At 42.7% G+C, this 25,302-nt stretch overlaps 1 protein-coding gene across 23 annotated transcripts in view; it reads left to right on the top strand.

The window, feature by feature from the left end:
• The first annotated feature begins 1,316 nt into the window (after positions 1-1,316).
• TNRC6B (trinucleotide repeat containing adaptor 6B) overlaps positions 1,317-25,302 on the top strand; it is a 208,958-nt gene continuing 184,972 nt past the window's right edge. For 14 of the 23 annotated variants that reach the window (XM_065563525.1, XM_065563508.1, XM_065563480.1 and 11 more), the window contains exon 1: positions 1,361-1,541. The gene's annotated coding sequence lies outside the window, so the exon portion shown is untranslated. Of the gene's footprint in view, positions 1,542-1,652; positions 1,711-25,302 lie in introns of those variants that run through there. The other 9 variants (XM_065563455.1, XM_065563401.1, XM_065563396.1 and 6 more) reach the window with 6 other exon arrangements.

Genomic DNA, 25,302 nt, shown 5'->3' with positions numbered 1-25,302 from the left:
CTATTCATACTAAAGGGTTTAGCTTGAAACCCGCGCCTGAGCGGCAGAGGCCACAAAGGTGATTTGCGCAGTATGGTGGCTGCAGAACACCACTGAGGTTTCTGTCAGGGCGTGACGCACCCCTCGCCCCCAAGGCGCAGGGCCTGGCTGGTGCTCGCCTTAGGACGTCACGCGCCGCGGCTGCCGGCAGGGCTGTACGGCTCCGCGGGGAGTCAGGCCGCAAGCATGGCAACGCCACGCGCAAGCACCTACAGTAGCACTGCGGCTGCGCACGTTCCAGGGCACCTGATCACATTGACCCCCTTGCTAAGCATGGGTGGGGGGCGAGGGTTTAGCGCTCAGTGGCGCATGACTATTGTCCAATCAGAGGCGCGGTTAGATGAGACCCAGGCTGTTAAATCATCAGTAGCTATGGTTGATGTGACCAATAGCATTTGCTTGTTGTTGCCCAACAGCTGAAAAGTTGGTGGGCGGGGCACCCCTAACTACTTCCACCAATGGCTTGCGAGCTTCACTAAGACTGACACCTCCCGTGCCAAATAGCGTTTCAATCCGTCTGACGCCTGCAGGGGGCGGTGCAAACGGGGGATGAATAGCATCGCATGCTACTCGCGGTGGGTTCTTGCGTCTCTGTCATTAACCAGTTGAAGGGCGGAGGCGAGCGGTGGTGCGTCGCGTCGCGTCGCGTTTCTGGATGTTTATAGCTGTGGCCCTATTAATAACCTGAACCCCCGTCACAATCTCTCCCTCTAGCTGGGCCCACACGGGAGCGGCGGGCGTCTCTACAGTTGATTGACGTAACTCTTCTAACCACCTGACATGGGCGGGGCTGCGGGCGCGCGGTGAAGCACCAACGGCGGGGCACTCTGAGAACCGCAGCCCGGGGGGGAGGGGGTACTCTGTTTTGTGACGGGCCCAATATTCACCCAATGGGTGGGAGAGACTAAAAATACAGCCCAATGAAGGGTGTGGAAGAGCAGGAGTAGTGGGCGTGAACTCATCCAACGGGCTGGGCTTGTAGCCAATGGGGAGAAGGGAAAAGAAGTGCCCAGCCAATTAATTATGTGGAGGGCACGTATCAACATATGACTGTCAGTGAATTTAGCCAATAGTTGGGGAGGTAGTGACGACGCTACCCAATTGGCGATGCGGAAAGGTGGGTATTGTTATGATAGGCAAGAGTTGTGGCTAATGGGTGGAGAGATCATCGAGGCAATACCCAATTAACAGTACTGAGGGGTGAAAAGGGGCGAGAACGGGTATGATGGGCAGGGAATGAGGCCAATGGGCGGGGAGGTCGTCGCAACGCTGTCCAGTGAGCGGCGCGGGGGGCGGCACGGAGGCGTGTCTCGGTGTGTTTGGGTTCGTGCTCCTGGGGGGAGGGAGACGGCGGCGAGGAAAGTTTTTATTTTTTAATTGTATTTTGTTTTCAGTTTCTGGGGTTCGCGCTTCCCCGGCGGGTGAAGCGAGCGGGCGGGAGGAGCCGCCCCCGGCGCCGAGAAGAAGGGGGCTACGCGCACCACGGCGGCGGCTCCTCGGCGGTGAGTGCGGGACAGGGCCCCCCGGGCACAGACACTCGGCGGGGTCTCCGCTAGCCTCTTCCCTGCGCCTCCCTGGGGCCCCGCGCTGCCTCTCTTCCCGCGGGCAGGCGCCTCCCCGGCACCCAGGGGCAGCGGGGGTCTGGCTGGACTCGAGACCGGCCCCGCCCAGGTGCGATCCACCGCCGCGCCAGGGGTCTCCCAGGGCCGCTCCCGCCTCGGAGCTGGGGGCGGCCCGACTGGGGACTGAGGCGCTGCCCTCAACGTGCGCGGGGCCAGGGGGCCGCTCGGGGGCGGGGGGTGTCTAGGCCGGGAGTTTAACTGGTGGCCGAGCCCCGCCCCGTGCGGAGGGAGGGGCAGCCCCGGGCTCCGCCAGGGGGAGGCGAAACGGGCCCGGAGCCCGTGGTCTCCTTCCCTCAGGGCGGGGGTTGGGGCCCTGTGTGCCCGCGGCCGGATGGGGCCTGTAGCGCCGCTCTCTGCCCGCTGCACGAGCCTCAGCATCCTCGGCGCGGCGTGCGAGGCCAGAGGGGACCCGCGGAGCATCCCGCCTGACCCCCGGCACAGCCCAGGCCGCCAGCAGCAGGGACTAGAGCAGAGCCCCCAGGGAGAGACTAGGAGCCTCTCTGAGCGCAAATGCGAACAAGCCGCTAATAAACCTTTAGTGGCTGAAATTCGCCTGCTCCGCTGAGTGTGGATAAACTCCCGAGGTTATTTTCATAGCACTACAAACCACATTGGATGTGTTTAACATGGTGCTAGTTAAAATGTGTGTGTAGGCGGGAGGAGAGACCGAACTTAAGAGGTGTGTCCCAAGCTCAAACCAGTTCTCAGAGCTGTTCGTTTCATAGGAAAATGTGAGAAGACAAATTGCTAGTGCTGCTTAATGCTGCCTGCAGGACGGTGCCCAGCAGACTCTCATGTGCCTGCTTTGTGATGCTCCATATGTTAATAATATATATTCTACATGACTATATAGGCATAGGACATAACTGAGGTCATCTAGGTTTGTGAGGTGTTTTTATTTTTTTTATTTTTTATTTTTTTATTTAACTGAACCTAGAGATAAGTGGTCATGCTGAGGCCCTGTATTGACATTCACAGTCAGACATGGTAGGACCCCTTGGCTTTTTTAATGTAAAAGTATATCTTGTTTTTTAAACTTTTGGTTTTAATATGCAGACTATTTTGAGCAGTCTGTAGAAATATATACTGCTTGCAGAGTATTGTCAGCTTCAAGTTTCTCTAGTCATCTGTTTATATTTAAGAAAGGAAGTTTATCTTTAATATAAACTCTTGTATGACTAGCTAAGAATCATGAGTATCTTGCCTTTGCATTTAACAAGACTCTAGATTTTCTTGAAAGATGCTGCAAAAAAATGGTAATAGTCTTTGATGGCTTGTATAGTCCCTTGATTTTGAAGATCTGTATGACTTCACAGTTGTAGACTAATGCACAAGAGCAGATGGGTATATGCATGTACTCAGAATAAGACAAATCTGTTTAGCCCTTAACAGTTTAATTGAATAGCCCATCAAGGGGTATAGGCTACAGCTCTAGTTAGTGCAACTCATAAACGGGTAAAATATATTCTGTGAAGTAAGGTAATCATTCTGTGTGCAGCTGGCATGGTACTTCACAGTGTGGCTCTCTCACTGGAGCTAGGCTAACTGGAGAGGAGTTAATTACGTAGTGATGACATAGCCTTACAGGCTTGCAACAGCAGTTTGGGAGGTCTCTTCACTGCCAAAAAGGTCAGCTGCTGCCCTTTTTTTACAGCTAGGTGTAGTTATCTCTAGGCTTGGAGGGATTAGATTTTTTTTGGGGAAATACCAACTTTCTCGTACACGTGCAAACCGTCAAAAAATATTTTCATCGATAATTGAAATTTAGATAGGCGAAGAAGAAAGTCTGCTTGAGAACTTACTAGAGTTCAATTTAAGGATATTTACTTTGTGTATTTTGACGTAATGTTAGACAATTTGTGGTTTAACAGTTTATAAAGCTTTGTTTTTTTTAATCTTGGCATCTAATGTAATTAAATTATTATTGTCTGACCCCCATATACTGTCCCAAATGTGTGAAACTTCAAATTGATAAAAATAAAAACCTTAAAAATAAAAACAGAAATTATTAAAAAAAAATAAAATAAAATTTAATTCTGCCAAGCCTCATTATCTTGCTGTAAAGTCCTCGTGGAGGTACGGTGCAAGCTATATAGCTAGGTGAGGTCAAGATTATACTTACCCCACCCACACACCCATCCAAATCTGGGTTTGACCTCGCCTACCTACATCCCAGTAAAAACTACATAGCCTTCTCATCACTAGGATTTTACAGCAAAATAGCTAATGGATCTTAGCTTGTAAAAGCACACCTTTTTCGTCAGTGAAGGCATAGCCTTGATTTCTAGTATCCACATGGAGATATTGATGGGAGGTCCAGAATTGGGAATCTTTTCAGACTATGGCTGTTAGGTGTGCACAGGAAAAATTGGGACACATTACCTACAGAATAATCAGGATCCTCAGGCACATATAGTTGCATACTACTGCAGATATTTTTATATTGCTGCATATTATGGCAGAAAAATCTAAGCTTTCATTTTAAAATTAAACCTTCAAAATATGAGCCAAAGTAATAGCTGAGTCTTCACACTTCACTGTTGTTTCAGGCTGTCTGACCTTTCATTCACCTCTGTGGAATATAAACCATTTAAATGTCAATGTTGTCTGTTTCACTGCTGATCACTCTAGCAAAAACATCAAGCTAAAATGTTTGTCATTTTTGCATAGTGGCAGATGTTTGGGCTATAGTGGGCCAAACTAGCTGCTGTTAAGGGTTTCTGAGGTGTGGAACTAGGAATCAACCCCATTTCGCTTTCCAAAGGGTGTTGAAAGAATTGAGGTCATTTTGCTAGTATCAGAATCATCAGTTACCTTGTGGATAACAGGAACTAAAACAAACTTGCATTCCTTCTTGGGTACCAAAAACCTCAGTTGTTCCCTATCCAGCTGTCAAAACCTCCAGTCTTCTCCCAATAAATCCTACACTGTTGTCAGTATAAAAATTTGCAGTGCATTTGAAAATTTAAAATTAGTGGCAGTATAAAATAAATTATACAAAGAACTCATGGGGGGTGGGGACAGACTTTGAGGCCAAGGGCGCCTTAGTGTGGCAAAACTGCCTCACACAAAAGGATTAGGAATACTTTGTTGTGCCAAAGATAGAAGCACACAATAAGGGTAAGCCAAAAAAGGATGGCGCACAATAGAAAGCTGCAATAAAATTAATTCAGATTTAAAAAAAAAAAAAGGAACCTGTTTAAATATTCTTATTCTAGTGAAATTAGAGTTACTGTTCACATTTGTAAAAGAGTTGGGTTTGTAATTAAGTTGTCAAACCAAGCTCATAAAATAATCCTTTCACACTGGTCATCTTCAATGTCTTTATAACAAAAAAAAAAAAATCCTAGTTATAGTATTCTAATGAGGTTGTGGAGAGTATTTTAAATGGTGAGGGTTTGTTTACACAGTGGGGTAATATGCACTAATGTGTTGCATGTTAATTGGTCTGTGTCGACCCTGCTGGTGTGCACTGAAGTTATCCTAGAATGAAGCCCTGAGTCTGTTTTGTTAACAGTTCAGCTACTTCGTTCTACAGTTCCTGTAGAACACTTGGCTGCACACCTGAGCATGATGACTTGTTGCTGTTTAAATTGTTTGTTTCATCACCACTTATGTTTATACATCATTCTGATTATTACCTGGTAAGTATATATGTTGCCCTGATTTCTTCTGTAGTGGAGTCTGATGCAAAGAAATCATTTAACTTCTCTGCAGTGTCTTTTATCCTCAGTTGCTTGCTATACTCCCTAATAGATCAACAGATCAGTCAAGGCTTCCGCAGGCTTTGTACTTCTGGTATACTTTAAAAAAGTTACAGATATTTTTGTCTGATATATAACTTTACTGTTTAGCATTTTCTCTACCTTTTTATTTCTGAATTCAGAATCAATATCTCTATCTTTGTTTGTGGTGCACTAGCATGGTCCATCTTCATAGTGATACTTTAAGAATATTATAACAAATGCTGCAGAGCTAATGTGAAGTATCTGACACCACCAAATGTCATTTTGTTCTAACACTGGCTATTTTTTAAAAAACTCTAGATTTTAGAAAACGTTCTCTACCTTATGACAATTGTGAAGGTCACTTTTTATGCCTAAATGGTCCATTGACATTCTTTTTTAATGATTATAGTATTGTTTTGAGAAATATTGGCATAGATTCCTGGGTCCCATGAGCGTATTCTCATGCGACAGGAATCACAAGAAAATAAGCATTCTTGAATTGTAATAATTTTTCTGATCATAAACACATGGATTACAGGCTGTATTAATAAAACATACTTCCAGTGATTGTCCCACTGAAGGACAATGTGATGTGTAATAGAGCCTACGGCTCAAGATCTTCTTCTGGAAAGAACAATATCTGTTAAGACTTCTGGCTGAATTGTGGATATACTTAGCCAACCTAACCTGAATTGCCTTTCTTCTTTGTTCTTCTTTTCCTCTCCACAAATTAATAAAAAAATCATTCTACAGTTCGTCTCCTAGGCTGTGTGTGGGGCAGTGAACAAAATGAATACTGCTTTTTGCAGGATTTGACACTAAATCTTTTTGTTACAGCCCAGCTAATAGAAATAGGGATGCTTTTAGTACTCTAGGCAGCTGTTACTGTCAGATGAAGCTGCCAGTAGAGATATTTCTGTTTAGGCCTTGACTGGTTGAGTACAAGTCAGAAATCTTCTGATTTCTCCACTCATAGACTTTAAGGTCAGAAGGGACCATTATGATCATCTGGTCTGACCCCCTGCATGATGCAGGCCACAAAGCTGTCCCTATCCTTTCCCTTGACTCTGCTGTTGAAGTCCCCAAATCCTGTGGCTTAGAGACTTCAATTAGCAGAGAATCCTCCTGCTAGCTATCCCTGCCCCATGCTGCGGAGGAAGGCGAAAAACCTCCAGGGCCTCTGCCAATCTACCCTGGAGGAAAATTCCTTCCCGACCCCAAATATGGCGATCAGTAGAACCCCGGGCACGTAGGCAAGATTCTCCAGCCTGACCCTCGTTAGCCATTATACTATTTATCTGCCATAGCACGGTATTCCTTTGACTAAAATCATGTTTTTCCATTTAAACCATTCCCTCCATAAACTTATCTAGCTTAATCTTAAAACCAGACAGGTCCTTCGCCCCCACCGTTTCCTTCGGAAGGCTGTTCCAATATTTCACCCCTCTGACGGTCAGAAACCTTCGTCTAATTTCAAGCCTAAACTTCCCCACGGCCAGTTTATATCCATTCGTTCTCGTGTCCACATTAGTACTGAGCTGGAATAATTCCTCTCCCTCCCTGGTATTTATCCCTCTGATATATTTAAAGAGAGCAATCATATCCCGCCTCAGCCTTCGTTTGGTCAGGCTAAACAACCCGAGCTCCTCTAGTCTCCTTTCATACGACAGGTTTTCCATTCTTCTGATCATCCTAGTGGCCCTTCTCTGTACCCGTTCCAGTTTGAGTTCATCTTTTTTAAACATGGGAGACCAGAACTGCACACAGTACTCCAAATGAGGTCTCACCAGCGCCTTATACAACGGAAGCAGTACCTCCTTATCCCTACTAGATATACCTCGCCTAATGCATCCCAAGACTGCATTGGCCTTTTTCACCGCCATGTCACATTGTCGACTCATAGTCATCCTGCGGTCTACAAGGACCCCGAGGTCTTTCTCCTCCTCTGTTACTTCTAAGCGATGTGTCCCCAGGTAACTAAAATTGTTGTTAGTCATCCCTAAATGCATCACCTTACACTTTTTACTATTAAATTTCATCCTGTTTCTGATACTCCAATTCACAAGGTCATTCAAGTCTTCCTGCAGAATATCCCTATCCTCCTCTGAATTGGCAATACCTCCCAGCTTTGTGTCATCCGCAAACTTTATCAGCCCACTCCTACAATTGGTTCCGAGGTCAGTAATAAATAGATTAAATAAAATGGGTCCCAAAACCGAACCTTGAGGAACTCCACTGGTGACCTCCCTCCAACCCGACAGTTCACCCTTCAATATGACCCACTGCATTCTCCCCATTAACCAGTTCCTTATCCACCTCTGGATTTTCATATCGATCCCCATCTTTTCCAGTTTAACCAATAATTCCTCATTTGGTACAGTATCAAACGCTTTACTAAAATCTAGGTATATTAGGTCCACTGCATTTCCCTTATCTAATAAGTCCGTTACTTTCTCGAAGAAGGAGATCAGATTGGTTTGGCACGATCTGCCCTTCGTAAAACCATGTTGTAATTTGTCGCAATTGCCAGTAACTTCAAGGTCTTCAACTACTTTCTCCTTCAGAATTTTCTCCAGGACCTTGCACACTACAGATGTTAAACTAACAGGCCTGTAGTTACCCGGGTCACTTTTTTTCCCTTTCTTGAAAATAGGAACCACATTAGCTATTCTCCAGTCTAATGGAACCACCCCCGAGTTTACAGATTCATTAAAAATTATCGCTAAGGGGCCTGCTATTTCCCGTGCCAATTCCTTCAATATTCTTGGATGAAGATCATCCGGTCCGCCTGACTTAGTCCCATTAAGGTGTTCAAGTTTGGTTTCTACTTCGGATACGGTAATCCCCCCTCCTGTATACCCCTCTGTGACGCTGCTAATATTCCTAATCCCTTCATTGGCTTCATTAAACACCGATGCAAAATAATTGTTAAGATATTGTGCCATGCCTAGATTATCCTTAATCTCCTCTCCAGCTATAGTCTTCAGCGGTCCCACTCCTTCTTTCTTTGCTTTCTTCCTATTTATATGGCTGTAAAACCTCTTACTATTGCTTTTAATTCCCCTCGCAAGGTCCAACTCTACACGGCTTTTGGCCTTTCTCACTCTATCTCTACATGCTCTGACCTCACTAAGGTAAGTTTCCTTACTGATCCCTCCCCTCTTCCACTCTTTGTACTCTTTCTGTTTTTTCCTAATCGCCCCTTTGAGACCGTCGCTCATCCAGCTCGGTCTAAATCTCTTGCTTACTAACCTTTTTCCCTTTTTCGGGATACAGGCCTCCGACAGCTCATGCAGCTTTAACTTAAAATAATCCCAGGCATCATCTGCCTTTAGATCCATTAATATGTTAGCCCAATCTACTTCCCTTACCAGTCCTCTTAATTTTGTTAAAATTAACCTTCTTAAAATTATAAACCCTAGTCTTTGATTTAATTCTGTTACTCCTTCCATTTAGTTTGAACCGAATTAGCTCATGATCACTGGAGCCCAAGTTGTCCCCTACAACCACTTCCTCAACGAGGTCCTCACTACTCACCAAAACCACTACTCCCTTTCATATCAATGTGTAGTAAAAGGTGCTCTCCTAATATAAAAAAAATAAAGTAAATAACTTTTAGAAAGGTCTGTTCTCTGTACCCTCCAGACAAATAGTGAAAATATTCTTAGCTACGAGATCCACAGAGCAGCAGATACACTTGCTTGCAAGCATTTGGTAGCTCATTCCATTTGTGAAGCAATGGACATATAATAACAATATACAGCATTTAGACAATGCTTTGTGTTTTTAAAGCAATATACAAACATCAGTCAGTCTTCACATTACCCCTCTCGCAGTAGCATACTGAGTGCAAGGATACTGTTAACTTTGTCCTATGGCATGGACATTGTGGGAGAAGGTTCTGAAGCTTTTATGTTTTCATGAGTGCAGGGGTTGTAATCTCATTTTGGATGAACTTTTTGTTTACAGTTTATTGAACTATGGAGATGACCTTTACTAGTTTCACCAAGTCTGTATGGATTACATTTCTGGGGATTGGCAGGCTCTGTAGTCAGAAATCAGATAAACCAGGAAATACATTTAAATTATTTTGCATAGATGAGTGAAAATGTGGTGGATTATTTAAGATGTGGAAAGAAAACTTTTTTTTTCCTGAGTGTGTTTCACTGTTAAAATAAATTAAATTTTAAATATCTAAATGACTATAACCAGAAACTGAAAAAAAAAAAAAAAAAACTCTTAACCAGTGAGGCCTTTTTATGTTGTGGAAATAGATATAATCAGATTAGAGAAGAGAAATGGAAGGTACTATAATGGAAGATGAATGCCATGAGAGAGAGTGGTCAAAATCAAAGTGTAAAGTATAAAGTGGTAGGCAGCAAGAAGGTCAAAATACATGCAGAGGATCAAAGGCCAAAAAAGCTAATTAGTGGATCAGAGGATAAGAAGTCAAAATGAAAAATAAAGGGGTGATAGTTTATTTTTTAGGCAGCTTGACAGAGTATTAGGAAAGAGGTGATACAACAATAGCATGTTGCTTGAAAGGGAAACTAAATAATTGAGTTATGAAGGAAGGCAAGATTCACTTACTCATTCTTTCATTTAAGTTTACTTTTTAAAATTCCATCTCATAATTCCTCACAGTCAGCATTATTAAGAACAACTGTAATGGAAAACAAACTGATAAGGTTTCTTGTAGAGTCCTGAACTGCTTGGAGGGTGAAGACTGATCTACTACGGAAGTCCTGATAATGAGAAATCAGTACCTTGATGCTAGTGAATCCAGCAGCACTCTACCAAAAAGATAATTCTTGTAGCCATAGAGAGCTTCCTCCTCTGTCTAGCTGACAAATTCCAGGTTCTGCCTTCTGTCTTAATAGTCACACATAAGGAAACCCTTACTGAAAGACTGTCTTCCTGTTCTTGCCTTACATAACTTATTTCTACTTCAAGACAGCCAGAACAGAGTGCATGTTAAGTCACCCTTCTAAGATCAGATACTATGTCCTGCAATTCTATGCTAACTTCCTTTGGAATTCAGTGTAGATTTAAACCTTTAAGAGAGCAAGTAACTCAAAGCATGTCTCTAAACCAGTTAAGTTAAACTGGCAGAAAACCCTGCATGGATGTTCTTGTTTTAAGAGTGGCTTATACTTATTTAGCTTGAGCAATAAAATAAGAGCATCTGGGTAGGGATTTGTACCAGTTTAACTGAATTGGTTTAAAGATATGCCTTTAAACTATGCAAGTTTGTGTGTAGACAGGGCCTGAGTTTTATATAATGAGAATATGCTTGCCTAATGCATGTGTGTGTATGGACTAGTTACTATAAAGCTTTTATTCTAAACAAAACACTAATACCTAGTCTAGGCTCAGATATTTGGACTAGTATAAATAATTTGGTTAGACATGTGATTTTTTCCCCCCCCCCCCAAACTAAGTATTATTTCTATTACCATAGTACCTAGGAACCCTAATCATGGACCTGCATCCCATTGTGATACGTACTGTACAAACACAGAACTAAGACTGTTTTGCCCCAAGGAGTTTACAATCGAAGTATAAGATGAGCGACAACAGCTGGATATAGACAGGCAGAGGAATACATGGAAACAGTGAGGTTGGCAAGCTTTTAGAACTATCTGCATCCCAATGCTGATCCAACAAGTTAGATTTGTTTGTTAGTTCCTTTGCTAGAAGGTGTCACCAATTGATAGTGTAGTTGTGAAAAGTTCTTCCACAGGGTTGTTCACTGTGTGTTTTTGAAAACCTTTTTATTTCATTTCTACCCTGGAATTGATCCTTTAACTTTTGCAAACAGTCTGCTTGCTCCTTCTGGAGAATCTTGGCATACCAGAGCACTTCTCATTTCTCCATGCAGCCGTCTGTAGAATCTGCTTCAGTACTCAGCAATTTGACATTTCTGTGATTTCGAAGCCTTCATAATGATACTCAACCCTATTGTTTGCAATAGAAAGAAAACATGGATTTACCTCCTTTAGCTGTACAGTGAAAACATTATTTCAAATGGCTGGGTTCATGTTCACAAAACAATGCCTTAATAAAGATATGCTAAAGTTAACAGTAGGTAAAAACACTTACTAGCTATAGCAGTGTCTTGCACAGACAGTCTTTATGATTCTTTAGGGAAAATAGTGTAGCTTTGAACTTCTACATCTGATTAAGTGCTGAAATTAGCCCTCTCTTTTTCTTCACTCCCAAGTGAATTCAGTGGCGCCATTGTCTCCATCAGGGTATCAGAGTCCATGACAGAAGCTGGCTTCTATAGCCTGAAGAGAAAAGAGCCTGTAGAAAGCAAGCAGCTCCCAACCAAGATACATACATTTGCAATAACTGCCAAAGATCATGCAAATCTTGTATTGGACTATTCAGTCACATGAGACATTGCAAACCATCTACATCATAGGCTGCAATTCCCACAGTCTGTCGCAGATAAAAGGATGCCAACACCAGTGAATTCAGTTGCTTACATTCAAGAATGCCCTGTAAAATTATTTCTAATAAGGTAGCATAATTCAGGCTCCGTTTTTGTCATGGAAGTCACGGATTCCGTGAACTCCATGACTTCTGCAGCGGCCCATGTGGCTAGCTCGGGAGCTGCCTGAGCAGCTTGGGCAGCCCCTGGGCCAGTCGCACCAGAGGCTCCTGGGGCAGTCTTGGGGCTCCCTGACCCCCAGCAGCAGGAGTTTGGGGGGACTGGGGATTGGGGTGCAGTGGAGTGCTTACCTCGGGGGGAGCTCCCTAGAATGGCAACAGGAAGTTCTTCCCCTCAGCTCCTAGTTCCACGTGCTGCCTCTGCCCGCAGGTACCACCCCTGCAGCTCCCATTGGCTTTGGTTCCCAGCCAATGGGAGCTGCAGAACCGGCGCTTGGGGCAGAGTGGAGGCAGCACATGGAGTTAGGAAGGTCACCGCTTCCCAGGAGCCAGGTAGGGAACCTGCCCCAGCCCTCCCAACCATGCTCCTCCCCCCCCCCCCCCCACCTGCCGTGCCCCCTGGGTCTCTCCCCACAGCATCCACGGTCCCCCAGAGCTGCCCCCCCCAGCTCCCCTCCCAGCCCCCCTCCCCAATGTTTTAGTCAGGGGTATATAGTAAAAGTCATGGACAGGTAGGTCACTGCCCGGGAATTTGTGTTTACTGCCCGGGAATTTGTGTTTACTGCCCGGGAATTTGTGTTTACTGCCCGTGACCTGTCCATGACTTACTAAAAATACTGTACCTGTGACTAAAACATTGCCTTAGCCGTAATTTGTCTCACATGAGATGATAGCTTCAGGACATTGCCACCTACTCTTTTTTTAAATAGTTTTAAATTTATCTTCATTTGTAACCTGTCTGAGGGCTTGTCTACACGATAATATATATATATTTTTTACAGTTATAATGATAGTTAAACTACTGCAGTTATTTGGGTGTAACTCTCCTATGTGGCATGCTTATTCCAGGATAAGAGAGGCTTTTTCCAGTTTAGTTTAAACCACTTCTAAAATGACACATGTTAACTGGAAAAAGGCACTGTTGTCCCAAAATAAGTGTGTCCACATGGGGAGTTATATGTATAACTGTAGCAACTTAAATTCACAACCCTTCCTCTATAGACAAGCCATTTGTCGGAAAATAAAATTCTTCATCAGTTTTGTTTTTTTCTATTTATAGTAAATGCTTAATTTTCCATTTGTTTCTTATGGAGCTTGAAATTAACACGACTTTTGTTAGTTCTTTGATAATGATCCTTATAGCATTTCCACATGTCTCCTGGTGGATCCATAAGGTCATTATTTCCATTTCTGATAGTTTGCCATTCTGGAGAGAAGATGTTGCAACATTTTAAAAAGTCCTACTCAAAGCTTGATAATAAAGTGTAAGTCTGGAGTTTTGGATGCAGTATTCTAGCTATTAGCATGTATCCCTTAATGTCAAATTATCCTTGCTTGACTGTGTCTGAAATCTCATTGTTGTCATTTAAAACAAAACAAAACAAAAAAACCCACAAAAAACCCCAACCAAACAACAAACCCTCAAAACAGAGAGCATGCAACAAATGTCTTCACAATCATACTACCACAAATGTCATGAGGTAAAATACAAGCTGGGGTGATAAAATTAACCATATAACAGAGGAAACAAAAAGAAGTCTGAAAAAATAGACCTCTCCTGCTGCCATTGCTATAAGCATGGAAACCTCATACTGCGGCTTAATGCAGATTAGCGCAAAGGATCTTTTATGGTGTATGTCAAGAATCCATTTTTTATTACCTTTTCAAGATTCACCTAAAAAACATATCTCCAAAGAAGAGTACACATGTACACAATAGACAGCGATGTTTTGTTTAATGTATATTTACGTGGTAGACTGTAATGGCTCATCCACTAGAGAAATGTGTTTTAAAACAGATTACAAGGACTTGGAAGCTAGCCATGAAAGGCATTCTCAATGATTTTAGGAATATTTACTTGATTAAAACATAACTAAGTTTATTATAGGTCTGTTTTGATAATCATTATGCAGCATATCTGCTTTTGGATGGATATGATGTTTACCTTACATACATAGAAAGTATCAATATTATATGCATAAGGTGGTATTTCTTTACGTATTGCGGTTTTTTGGTTTTTGTGTGTGTGTGCGCGCATGTCTTTTTCCTTGTCTGCTGTTTGGTCAAAGGATAGGCATGGTGCCAAATGTGCTCACTGGCAATTAAAAATGTAGATGAGTCTTTTTTTTGTGAGGAGGATGGGAGAGAAAGAAGTATTTGACAGTACCTGTGAGAGATCATGTATCAAGGCAGATGTGAATTGTCACTGGAGTCACAAATATAGATGAGGAAGAAAATTGTTGTGGTTCAAATCCTAGCTGCATTGGAGAAGTCTATTTCTTTAATGAAGGTAGCTCTTCCTTTGCTATCTTCCCCATCATTACCCTCTCAATATTAGGTCCATGTGCTTTGGTTGCGATTTTTAAATAGGTGAGAATTAAAGCTACTCTTGTTTGTATAACATTACATAAGCCCTCGAGAACAGGATGTGGTGCTAGGGTTTAAAAATTAAATTTAGAAAAAACAACCACCCCAAATGCTGTTCTTTAGGGATCAAACTTTGGTTTTGGGCCATTTCTTAAGCTGCTTGTCCATCTTCTGCAGATGTTACAATTGCCCTTTTCCTGGCACATTGCTATTGTATTTTCAGATGTCTTTTTTTAAAGTAAGAGTAAAGAATCTCTTTATGTATTTCACTAGGTGATATTCATTTTTTTGAATGAGACTTGAGTAGAAACTTGTGCTACAAATCCAGTCTTGCTCATCCATATATCAGAAAAAGATTTCCTGTGGTGCTAATTGATAACTACTCACAAGAATTTTTTTTAAAGAAGCTTAAATAAAAATTCAGCTTAATATAGTAGACTAATTTGGAAGGAAAAATGTGTACCTTTGGTGGAAAAGAAATGTACTTAATTTCCTAACATTCTAGCTTCCACCATTTAGAAAATACTGTCAAAAAATATTTTTTTCTGATGTATTAACTGTATAGTGGAGCCTAAAACTTTTGCCAACTCCAAATGTTAAAATGTTTGATTCTTATTTGCCTCCTTGTTTTCCGGCATTGAGTGTGCCCTTGCTTTGAATATTAAATCTTTTCTTGCTCTCATGGTTTCAGAGAAACTTTTTTCTTTTAACGAAAGCAGAGATTCTAAGGCCGTAGCATGATTCTAGCAGCTGGCATTTAAGAAAAACACAACACATTGCCATGCTTGTGATAATATCCAGCAAGTTGGCAACGTGGCAAAATATTCCATATTGTGGGTAAATTTTTTTGTTTTCTCTTGGTTTACCTGGCATATGTTCTAGTCTGACATAGCTATCTATTGCCATTGGCTGTTTGTGGCTGCCTCCTTTTGTGAACAGGGTTTGAAGAGGCTGATGGAGATAAAAAATACTCTTAATTCTTCTTTGGCGACTCCTCTCTTCTTCACCTTCCGCAGTTGGCTGGTGCCTCCCATGGTCCTTTCCCACCCCTTTGTTGGCTGCCTGATTCCTCTCTTCTACCTCCACCCTGGAAGTGACCAGCAGCAGGTCCAGCTCCTAGGCAGAGGCGCGCAAGCGGCTTCGCGCAGTTCTTGCCCGCAGGCATTGTCACCTCCCCTGTCCCCCAGCTTCAGTGCTCGGGGCAGGGGCAGCGTGCGGAGCTCTGTGTCCCCCCTGCCTAGGAGCCGGACCTGCTGCTGGCTGCTTCCAGGGAGCAGTGCGGTGTTGGAACAGGTAGCGACTAACCTGCCTTCGCTAGGCAGCACAGCCGATAGGACTTTTAACAGCCCGGTCAGCAGTGCTGACCAGAGCTGCCACGAGCAGTGCCTTACATTCCACGTCCCAGTACTGGGTTGCGACCCACAGTTTGAAAACCACTGCCATAAGGCATGAATAAAATAACATAACAGGTCTCTTCTGTCTCTAAATTCTATGTTGTTGGTAAGCATGCTAGCTGAATGTTTTTGCTTAAAATATTAGTGAAATAGTTAACCTTGTTAGTGTCTAAATTGTGAATACCTCACTGAGATGAATGAGGCGGATTAAAAAAAATTAGGACTATTTAGAGGCGATTTATAGGAGCGGAGATAACAGGTATGTAACACCCTCTCTACTTTAAGGAAATGTACACTGAGGTAATTAAGTTTGTGCAAATCCCCAACATAGAAATGCTACACTCCACTTTGTGCTGGTGCATTTAATTAAGTGCAGTTTAATTTAAGTGCAGTTTAATTTGGTATGTTACTAGATTGAGGCCTGGGCTAAACACAAAGTTGTATCAGTTTAATTAAAAGGTGTGATGTTGCACCACTTTAGTTAAAACAGTTTGTGCATGAACACCCTTGCATCATTTGTTAAACCGACTAAGTCAAGTCTAACTTTCTCCTGTTTAAACTGATGTAAGCAGGGTAGAGCAATTTAAGTCCAGATGACTAAAATAATGGTTTGAAAGGCTTGATTCTTAAACAGTGTTGAGTCTTTGTAAAACTATCTCATCTTTAGGTTACAATTCATAATGAACTAAGGCCAAGGTTTTCAAAAGTGACCAGCAGTTTTGGGTGTCTCACTTTTTGGGGTCCAATTCTAGATACCTTAAAGGGGCCTGATTTTTCACAAAGCGCTTAGCACCCTGTCGCGGGATGTCGGGTCACGTAAGGTTAGCTGGAAGGGCGGAGGCAATTCTGCAGCCGGTCAAGTCCTACGCTGAGGACCCTTACTGTAACATGGGATAGTATTACTTAGTGATTAGAGTCAGGGAGCAGCCCTTCCCATCAGGGCAGCGTGGCCCAATGGCCAGATGGCCAGAGTCAGGTAAGTAGCCCACCTCTGAGATTGCATGGCCAGTTGACCTGTTGGGGGAATGGGGTGCCTCTCAGGGGTGTGTGGTGCCCTGGGTAGTGGGACTCAGGCCCTCCTTAGTAGTCTGGAAAGGTTGAGAGCCACTGGACTAAAGAACAAAGTGTATAAGATTGTGACTACGCCAGTCATGAAGTATGAGTCAGAATGCTGGCCAGCGAGGAAGAGAGAAGAACAACTTCTTTACATGTCTGAAATGAGAATGCTTAGGTGGACGCTGGGTAAGATGAGAACTGATAGGCTATTCAATGAAACTGTATTAGCCAGAATGCATTCCCCATTATGGAAAAGCTGACTGGCTATTGACTGAGATGGCTATGTCATGTGAGACGATGAGACATAAAATGTGTTGGCCAGAAGGTACAAGAACTAATAGTCATGGGACAAAGACCATGAGGAAGACGTAGAGAAAGGTGGTTCAAGATGCTGAAGGAGGACATGAAGATTGGTGTCAGCTTGGTAGATACACTTGACAAGACTGTTTGAAGATGAAGAACAAGAGCAGTCGACTCTGATTGACAAGATAGAGAAGCTCACTGTCCATCTGCAGTGGTACTCCTGAGCCGGTATTAGCAGCAGTATCAAAAAGCCTTTATATGACTGGAGAGCTAGTGACAGTATGACCTTACAAGAGCCAAGACAGTGAAAGTTAAAAGGGAATGGGACTTTTGGTCAACACTTTTCAGAACTTTGATTTTGTTTACACTTCAGGGACTAATATTATAGAGAAAGGAAGTCTCTGTTAAAGACCTTCAATTAAGGCAACAGAGCTAATGCTATATATCCACTGACACTCTCACCATATCCTTCAGCTAATCCAAGGAGATGAGTTGAAATTCTTGATATTTTTGAGGTTAAACAACAAGCAGGAAAAATCCTTTTTGGGTCTTCTCTGTGCATCAGAAAGTAGGAAAAGGGCACAAACCCAGATTTTTTTATTTAATTTTAAAAAGCTTTGCAGGTCACCTTTAACCCATTGAGAAGAATGAGGGCAGTTCATGCTTCTTAGTTATTATTCCAGGCTATCTAAAAACTCAGGAAGATGACAATGCATTGGTTTACCCTCAGTTTGTAATTCAAGGATATCTTCACAACCATGAGGGCTAGGAACAGTATTTTATTTTATTTTTAATAAAAGGAAAACTAATAATGGAGCAAATCTCTGCAGCCAAGTGGTAGATTCCTTGGCAAATTGCTGTTGAATACATACAGACCTGTCCACAGATCAGATTACAAATTTTTCCACCTTAAATTGTTATAGGTCAAGAAGTAATCCTTGATTCCCAGAAAATAGCTACAAAAATGGAATTTAAAAAGCACATTGCCTACTTCTTAATGTGGAGTCAGAAAAAAGGGGAATTCTGCTCATGAAATAAGTGTAATACCTGATCTACTGAGGTGCTAGCATTGTACTTTTTGTTTAGCGATCAGAAGTTAAGTCCTCGGCAGTGTTTTTCTGCATAATATGAATAGGCAGTACCATGTTCATTTTGGCAGTCGCTGATGTAAATAGCTCCGAGACACATGATCTGAGGGTCAGTGTTTTGTGTGTGTGGAGTAATGACACAGTTTTTATGTAGTCTTTTTATTCCTGCTTGGTGCCCTGAGAGATCTTTCAGTATTAACAATATATGTCTGAAGCCCTATCTATCCTACAAAATTAGTTTCTATATCGCTGTTGAAAATAGCTTTGTCCCATCTACATTAGCAGTTAGATCATTTTCAGTACCAGTTCAGAAAATGTGATTGAGGCTTGGTGAAAGTTCATATTGAACGAAATACACTGTAATTCAGTGTAAAAAAACAAAACCAAATATTTTTCTAGGCATTTTAGACTATGTCAAATTTAAACTTGCCTGCAGAGTGTAGTGGTGGTGATCTATAGAAATCAATAGAATATTGTTCTTCTCTCCTGGGTGCTGGGAAGGGCGGTGGATTTTAAAATTCCCTCCTCTCTCTTTCTATTTGAAGGGTGGTGCTTCCTTTCCTCCTGTCAGATGGTATGATAGACTATGGGAATCCTACTCCTCTGCTGCTAACTAATGAGCAGAGAGGGAGTTCTCTGTAGTGGGAGGAGATGAGGGATTCTAGCTCTTCTTCTGGCAACTGGCAGGAGTACTTTTCCCTCTTCTTCCTTACTCCTTCCCATCATCAGAAGTTCCATTTCTCTGTTCAGCCTTGTGAAAGCCAGACAAAGCAAAGAAACACTTCAGTGACCAGGGGATTGATTCTACAGTAAATTCTGTGTATTTGGAATCATGGCAACAATGTCCTGGATTATAGCTGACAAAACATCAGGTTTCTTGTGTTATCAATTTAAAATCATAAATGAGTTTGAGTCACCTTTGGAATATCCTAATCAGGGAAATGAGATTTTTCTGTGGCTATGTCAGCAGTTGCTTTCTGTGACATATCTTTAGGCAGCCTGAGGCCTATTGAGTATAGAGCAAGCTCACAGTTGCTTTGTTGGAATCATTCCGGCACATGAGTCAGGACTGAGATTCAAACTAAACTCCCTGCTGTCAAGCATTTACCCGCTTAGTAGTAAGATATTTGAGCCATGATGGCAGCAAAGACCCCTTTTTTGTCTCCCAATGGAGAGCTCCTAGCCAGAGATTGTTTGTAAGAAAACCACATCCCAGAATACTTTTAGTTAATGCCACAAGCTGAGAAGAAAACATTTCAGTTTGACAGCTAGTTCCATGACAAGAATGGTTTATTGCTTCACCGTGTTGCTCATTAACTATAAGCTGTAGCCAACCAACAAAACTGAATTTAAAAAACCGACAACCTGTTCAATCATACCTCTACAATAAACTCTGTCTTTTGTATAGTGCTTGAACTACTGCAACTGGAACAATTTCACTAAATTGCACAGAGCTGTTCAGGTTCCCTGTGTTGCTTGCTTGTTTTAGAATACTTTTAATTAGAAAGAGATGGTTGCATATTTTCATACCAGTTGGGGAGTGTGAGGCAATGTAAAAAAAACTGGTTGCCCCGAACTCTGAATTATTTGAAACAGATTTTGACACTGCCCACCTTTGTGGTGATAATGTAATACTGTTTCTCCTTCACCTTAGGATAAATATCAACCATACAATCCAAGAATCCATTCTCCCCATGAAGGAATATCTCACATTAAGAGTTTTTTAGCCTGTAGAGTTGTGTGTGTATGTGTGATTTACTACTCCATACCTTGCAGAAGAAACCATTTCTTCCTGCACAGGGAAGTTATGCTTTCAGGAGTTCCTGTTGCTGTTTCCCTGAAATCCTCTGTGAAGGATATTCTGTAGTCCAGAAAGAAATACAGCCACATGTTGAATTAATCTGTGCTGTTTTCTTTGATGGTTTGTTGTTTAGGAGTGAAGGGGATGAAAGAGGATCTTAGAGGAACCCAGATTTCTGTGTAACCATGTTCTGCTCCTTTCAGTTCTGCAAGCTGAAACCTCACAGGTCCCTGCTGAAGGATTTATGTGAGGTCACTAAAAGGGAGGCACTTGCTGGAAGTGTATTAATCTCTCCATATGTGAATGTAGAGTGCAAGGCCCTATATGAATAAAGTCTAGCGAAAAACTTAGCCAAGGGGTCATGTTATTGTACAGGTCCCTCTGCTGCTTCATAGATTTCCTAATCAAGCCAGCTGAACTGCTGTCACTTTGTATACTAGAATCCCCAAGAGAGAGTGTTTTCAGATTACATTATAGAGGACACACAATATTAGTCGGTTGGTACAAGACCTAATTTTTTTATGTCCACCATAAGTTGTTACTGAATGGTTTCTAAATGTTAGTGCTAGTTGACACCCTCTGGATCTGATTTTTTTTGCTTGTGATTGGATATTGAGAGGATAAGGAACGTACTTTTGTCATGATTCAGGCACATGAATGAAGAGCAGGTGTCTAGGACACTGCTGTATTTCCTGCCTTCCTTTCATTCTGTTAAAGAAGTGGCATTTGAGTCTCTTTGCTTCTTTCTTTCTCTTGTCCTTTCTGAGAAGGAATCAGTAGCAACCAAGCCCAATTCCAAGGCCAGAGGGGACCATTGTGATCATCTAGTCTGACCACCTGTATAATGCAGGCCATAGAACTTCTCCAAAATAATTCCTAGAACATATCTTTTAGAAAAACATTCACTCTTGATTTAAAAATTGTCAGTGATAGAAAATCCATCATGAGCCTGGGTAAATTGTTCCGATGGTTAATTACCCTCATTGTCAAATTTACACCTTATTTCCAGTCTGAATTTGTCTAACTTCAACTTCCAGCCATTGGATCATGTTGTACCTTTCTCTTCTAGATTATTAAATATTTGTTCCCCATGTAGATACTTATAGACTGTAATCAAGTCACCCTTTAACCTTCTCTTTAAGTTAGACTCACGGAGCTCAATCTATTTATCACTATATAAGGCAGAGATTCTCAAACTGGGGATTGAGACCCCTCAGGGGGTCGTGAGGTTACTGGGGGGGCTGCGAGCTGTTAGCTGCCACCCCAGACCCCGCTTTGCCTCCAGCATTTATAATGGTGTTAAATATATTAAAAAGTGTTTTTAATTTATAAGGGGGGGGGTCGCACTCGGAGGCTTGCTATGTGAAAGGGGTCACCAGTACAAAAGTTTGAGCACTTTGAGAACAGTCCTCTGGAACTTTCCCAGTGCTCCAGGACTTATTGAAAGTCAACATTAACAGTCCAGTGAACTTTTCAGTCAGCTCTTTTAAAACTCTTGGATGCAAGTTATCTGGGTTTGCCTATTCAAAAATGTCTAACTTTAGTAGCTTCTGTTTAACATCCTTCAGAGATTCTAGTGGACTGGATACTACTGCTTACCTGGGTAAAATTCCTGCTTAGGCAGGTGGATCTTTACAGCACCGACTAGAACATTGTTGGCAGAAATGGATGCTTAATCTGAAGGGTTGCATCATAAGGGGGGTGGTTTTTGTTTTTTATTCCTAGGTCATGGCTATGGTAGAAACTAAGGCCTTGTCTATACTGCCAAGTTTTTTCTGTGAAAGGCAACGTTTGTTGACAAAACAGTGGAGGTGTACGCACTGCAGTGCCACTTTCGGCAATGAAACGCCTCTGTTTCATTGATGAAATAAAGCCACCTCAACAAGAGTCATAGGGCTTTTTATGCAAAAGTTTCATCGACAAATTGCCACTGTAGACACTGCACTTGGACTTTTCTTCTGTACCATGATTTCTATGAAGTCCTTCTCTGCAGAGTTGCTCTAGATGGTGGTCTTTCTGATTAATCCAGTCTGCCTTCATTAGGTTTTAGTCTTTTAAATTACTTGGCTGACACTATTGGTCACATTCAGGGCTGTCTCTAGAGACCTGTGGTAGCACTATCAAAACAGAAGGGAGCAAATGAATGTCCAGTCTTCCCTGATTTTCATTCAGTGAGAGAGAGTAGATTCACTCTCTACAGGTCTTCTCATGCTGTGACTGGTAAAAAGCCAGTGGGGCATGCTGGGCAGATTATGGTGGTGATTAATTCATGCATCCCTGAGGACAGTGCTGCTAGCAACCTATAAGCATGCTGTAGTCTGGCGCTAGCTCAAAACACAATCACTTGACATTGGTGACATGGCAATTTAGGACTTATCTACAAGAACAATTAGTTCGTGGCAAGCTGGGGAGTGCATCTGCCATGTTCTCTGTGGACTAACTGTCCATGTGGATCCTACTGCAGAGTCCACATGGATGGTTAGTTTGCAGCAGGCTCTTGCATGGTAGATTTATGTCCCAGCTTGCCACAAACTAATTGTTCTTCTAGATAAGCCCTTAATATCCAGCTTTTAACCAATACCTTTCGGGGAAGGGCCACTGAAAAGATGGTCTTATGCCAATTCCAGTAGCATCTGCTATCCTCCAATTTTGGATCCCAGTCAATCAGGCTTTTAAACCTAGTTTTGACCCTGAAATTGAATTAGTCTTGCTGGTAGGTTGATAATACCATTGGACAGTGAATGGCAGTCAGACATGCATACTGATGCTTTTAGGTTTATTAGTAGCCTTTAATGTTTATCACTGTGTGCTGCTGTCTTGATGATGTTGCTTTGAAGGGGCTCCACAAGTTCATTTCTGAGAAATCCCAGGGAGTTGTGCAGGGTGATGGCTTTGTTTTCTGAGCATTTTCAGTACAGTTACTCCAGAAGATTCCGTTTTCACTTGTTCAAAGTGTACGTGAAGTCCCCGGGGTAGATTTGTGAGACATGATGGGCCACACCGTGGATGACTCTCTCATTTCTATGGATCCCTTTCATTATGTCCAGATGGAACCATTTCCCTGTTATCTTAATGTCTGGTAGAAACAAGACATTGGATGAAAGTCAGTTGGCTTAGATTTAGTTCAGATACGATGATGGTAATGTTTTAGAAAGGAGAAGCATTGTTAAGAAGTAGGAAATACTGTGACCTCTTTCTCAGTTGAGGGTATTTACTCACCTATTGTAGAAGTGTTTCACAGTGTTATACTAGACTCTGCTCTGGTCCTGGGTTCCCAGAGAGTAGCAGTAGTTCGAAACTCCTTTTATACTTGGCTAACAAAAGTATTATAATATCTCAGCATGGACTTTGTTAGTTATTGATTCCTTTGTCATCTTAGTGTTTTAGAACTGGACTGTATTCTATGTGGGTTTACCCCTGAAGAGTGAGTCCTCCGAAGCTTCAGGGAAGATTGGTGTGGAGCACGTTACACTTATGCTTTGGTATTTGCCCTGGCTCCTAGCTCATGTCTGGGTGAAAACTGGGGTGCTGTCCATGCAGCACTTTATCAATCTTGCAAAACTGTCATGAAAGTGTAGTTTCACAGGCACAGAATCCACTTGCACTTTCCATTTGCCTCAGTGATTGATAATAGTGAAAAAAGGATACTTTACTCACCTGTCAAAAAAAAAAAATTTCTCCCTGGGCCAGGGGTTCTCAAACTTCATTGCACCGCGACCCCCTTCTGACAACAAACATTACTGCACGACCCGAAGCCTGAGCCCGCCCGAGTCCCACTTCCCCGGGTTTGGGGGCCAAAGCCAAAACCTGAGCCCCACCACCTCAGGTGGGGAAGGGGTCAAAACCGAAGCCCAGTGGCTTCAGCCCCAGCCAGGAGGCCTGTAACCTGAGCCCCGCCACCCAGGGCTGAATCCCTCGGGCTTTGGCTTGGGCCCCGAGCCCCAGCAAGTCTAGCCCAGCCCTGGTGACCCCATTAAAATGGGGTCGCGACCCACTTTGGGGTCCTGACACACAGTTTGAGAACCGCTGCCCCTAGGCAAATGGACAAGTACAAATTTGTGAGGCCTGCCCTAAATGGTCCCAGTAATTTCAGAGATCGCATCTTCCTTATGTCCTGTTATGATCTCAGTTCTTCACAGAACACAATTAGTTATCTCTCCCAAGGGTGGAGTTTGCAGGAACTGGTTGACTTCTGTGACAGATCCACACTGCTGGAATATGTTGCTTGAAGTGGGTCTGAGCTTGCCCGCCTATGCAGGACAGTGTAAGATGCATCTTTGTTCAGGTTTTCCATTAATGTCAGGCTGTGAAATCCCTAACATTTGGTCTACTGGCTGGTTTTCCCAGTCAGAGAGAGAGAGAGAGAGAGAGAAAAGATTAAATGCTGTGGTGGGAGAAGGGAGGAGGTTTTACAAAGTATGAGTTCTCTAGTTTTAGGAAAATATGTAAAGGGCACTCAGATGCTCTGGTGATGTTATAAATGTGTGTAACAATAAATAATCTAGTATTATAGCATCAATATATGTTTAAGGCTGTCTGTTTGTAACCTGCATCTCCACTAATACGTCTGTACTTCAACTCCTATTCTGTGAAAGTCCATTATGGTACTCTACCATTATGACACATACTTTTTTGTAGCATGCAGTTATTGGTTCAGAAGAGCAACTTGCTTGGGGGCAGAGGAGCATGTTGACATGGAGGTGCAGGGGGCATGAGAAAAGTTTATTCCATTATTAAGCAAACAAAACTGAGAATAAAGCAAAAAGGTAGCTCACAACCTTTTTTACGGTCATGAGTTTTTACTTGTGCAATTGTTTTTCCTTTATAAGTAGGGCCCTACCAAATTCATGGTCCATTTTGGTCAATTTCATGGTGATAGGATTTTGAAAATCGTAAATTTCATGATTTTTAGCTATTTAAATCTGAAATTTCATGGTGTTGTAATTGTAAGGCTCCTGACCCAAAAAGGAGTTATGGGGTTGTTGCAAGGTTATTGGGGGGCAGGGCGGGGGGAGGAGAGGTGTTGCAGTACTGCTACCCTTACTTCTGTGCTGCTGCTGGTGGTGACTCTGCCTTCAGAGCTGAGCATCTGGAGCGTGCCGGCTGTGGCCAGGAGCCCAGCTCTGAAGGCAGAGCCACCACCAGCAGCAGCGCAGAAGTAAAGATGGCCTGGTATGGTATTGCCACCCTTACTTCTGCACTGCTGATGGTGGGGTGCTGCCTTCAGAGCTGGGCATCCGGCCAACAGCTGCCACTCTCCAGCCACCCAACTCTGAAGGCAGTGCAGAA

The sequence above is a fragment of the Chrysemys picta genome, chromosome 1, assembly GCF_011386835.1.
Source record: "Chrysemys picta bellii isolate R12L10 chromosome 1, ASM1138683v2, whole genome shotgun sequence".
NCBI lineage: Eukaryota > Metazoa > Chordata > Testudines > Emydidae > Chrysemys > Chrysemys picta.
Note: the sequence above shows the minus strand (reverse complement) of the source record. Positions and strands in the feature narration are given on the sequence as shown.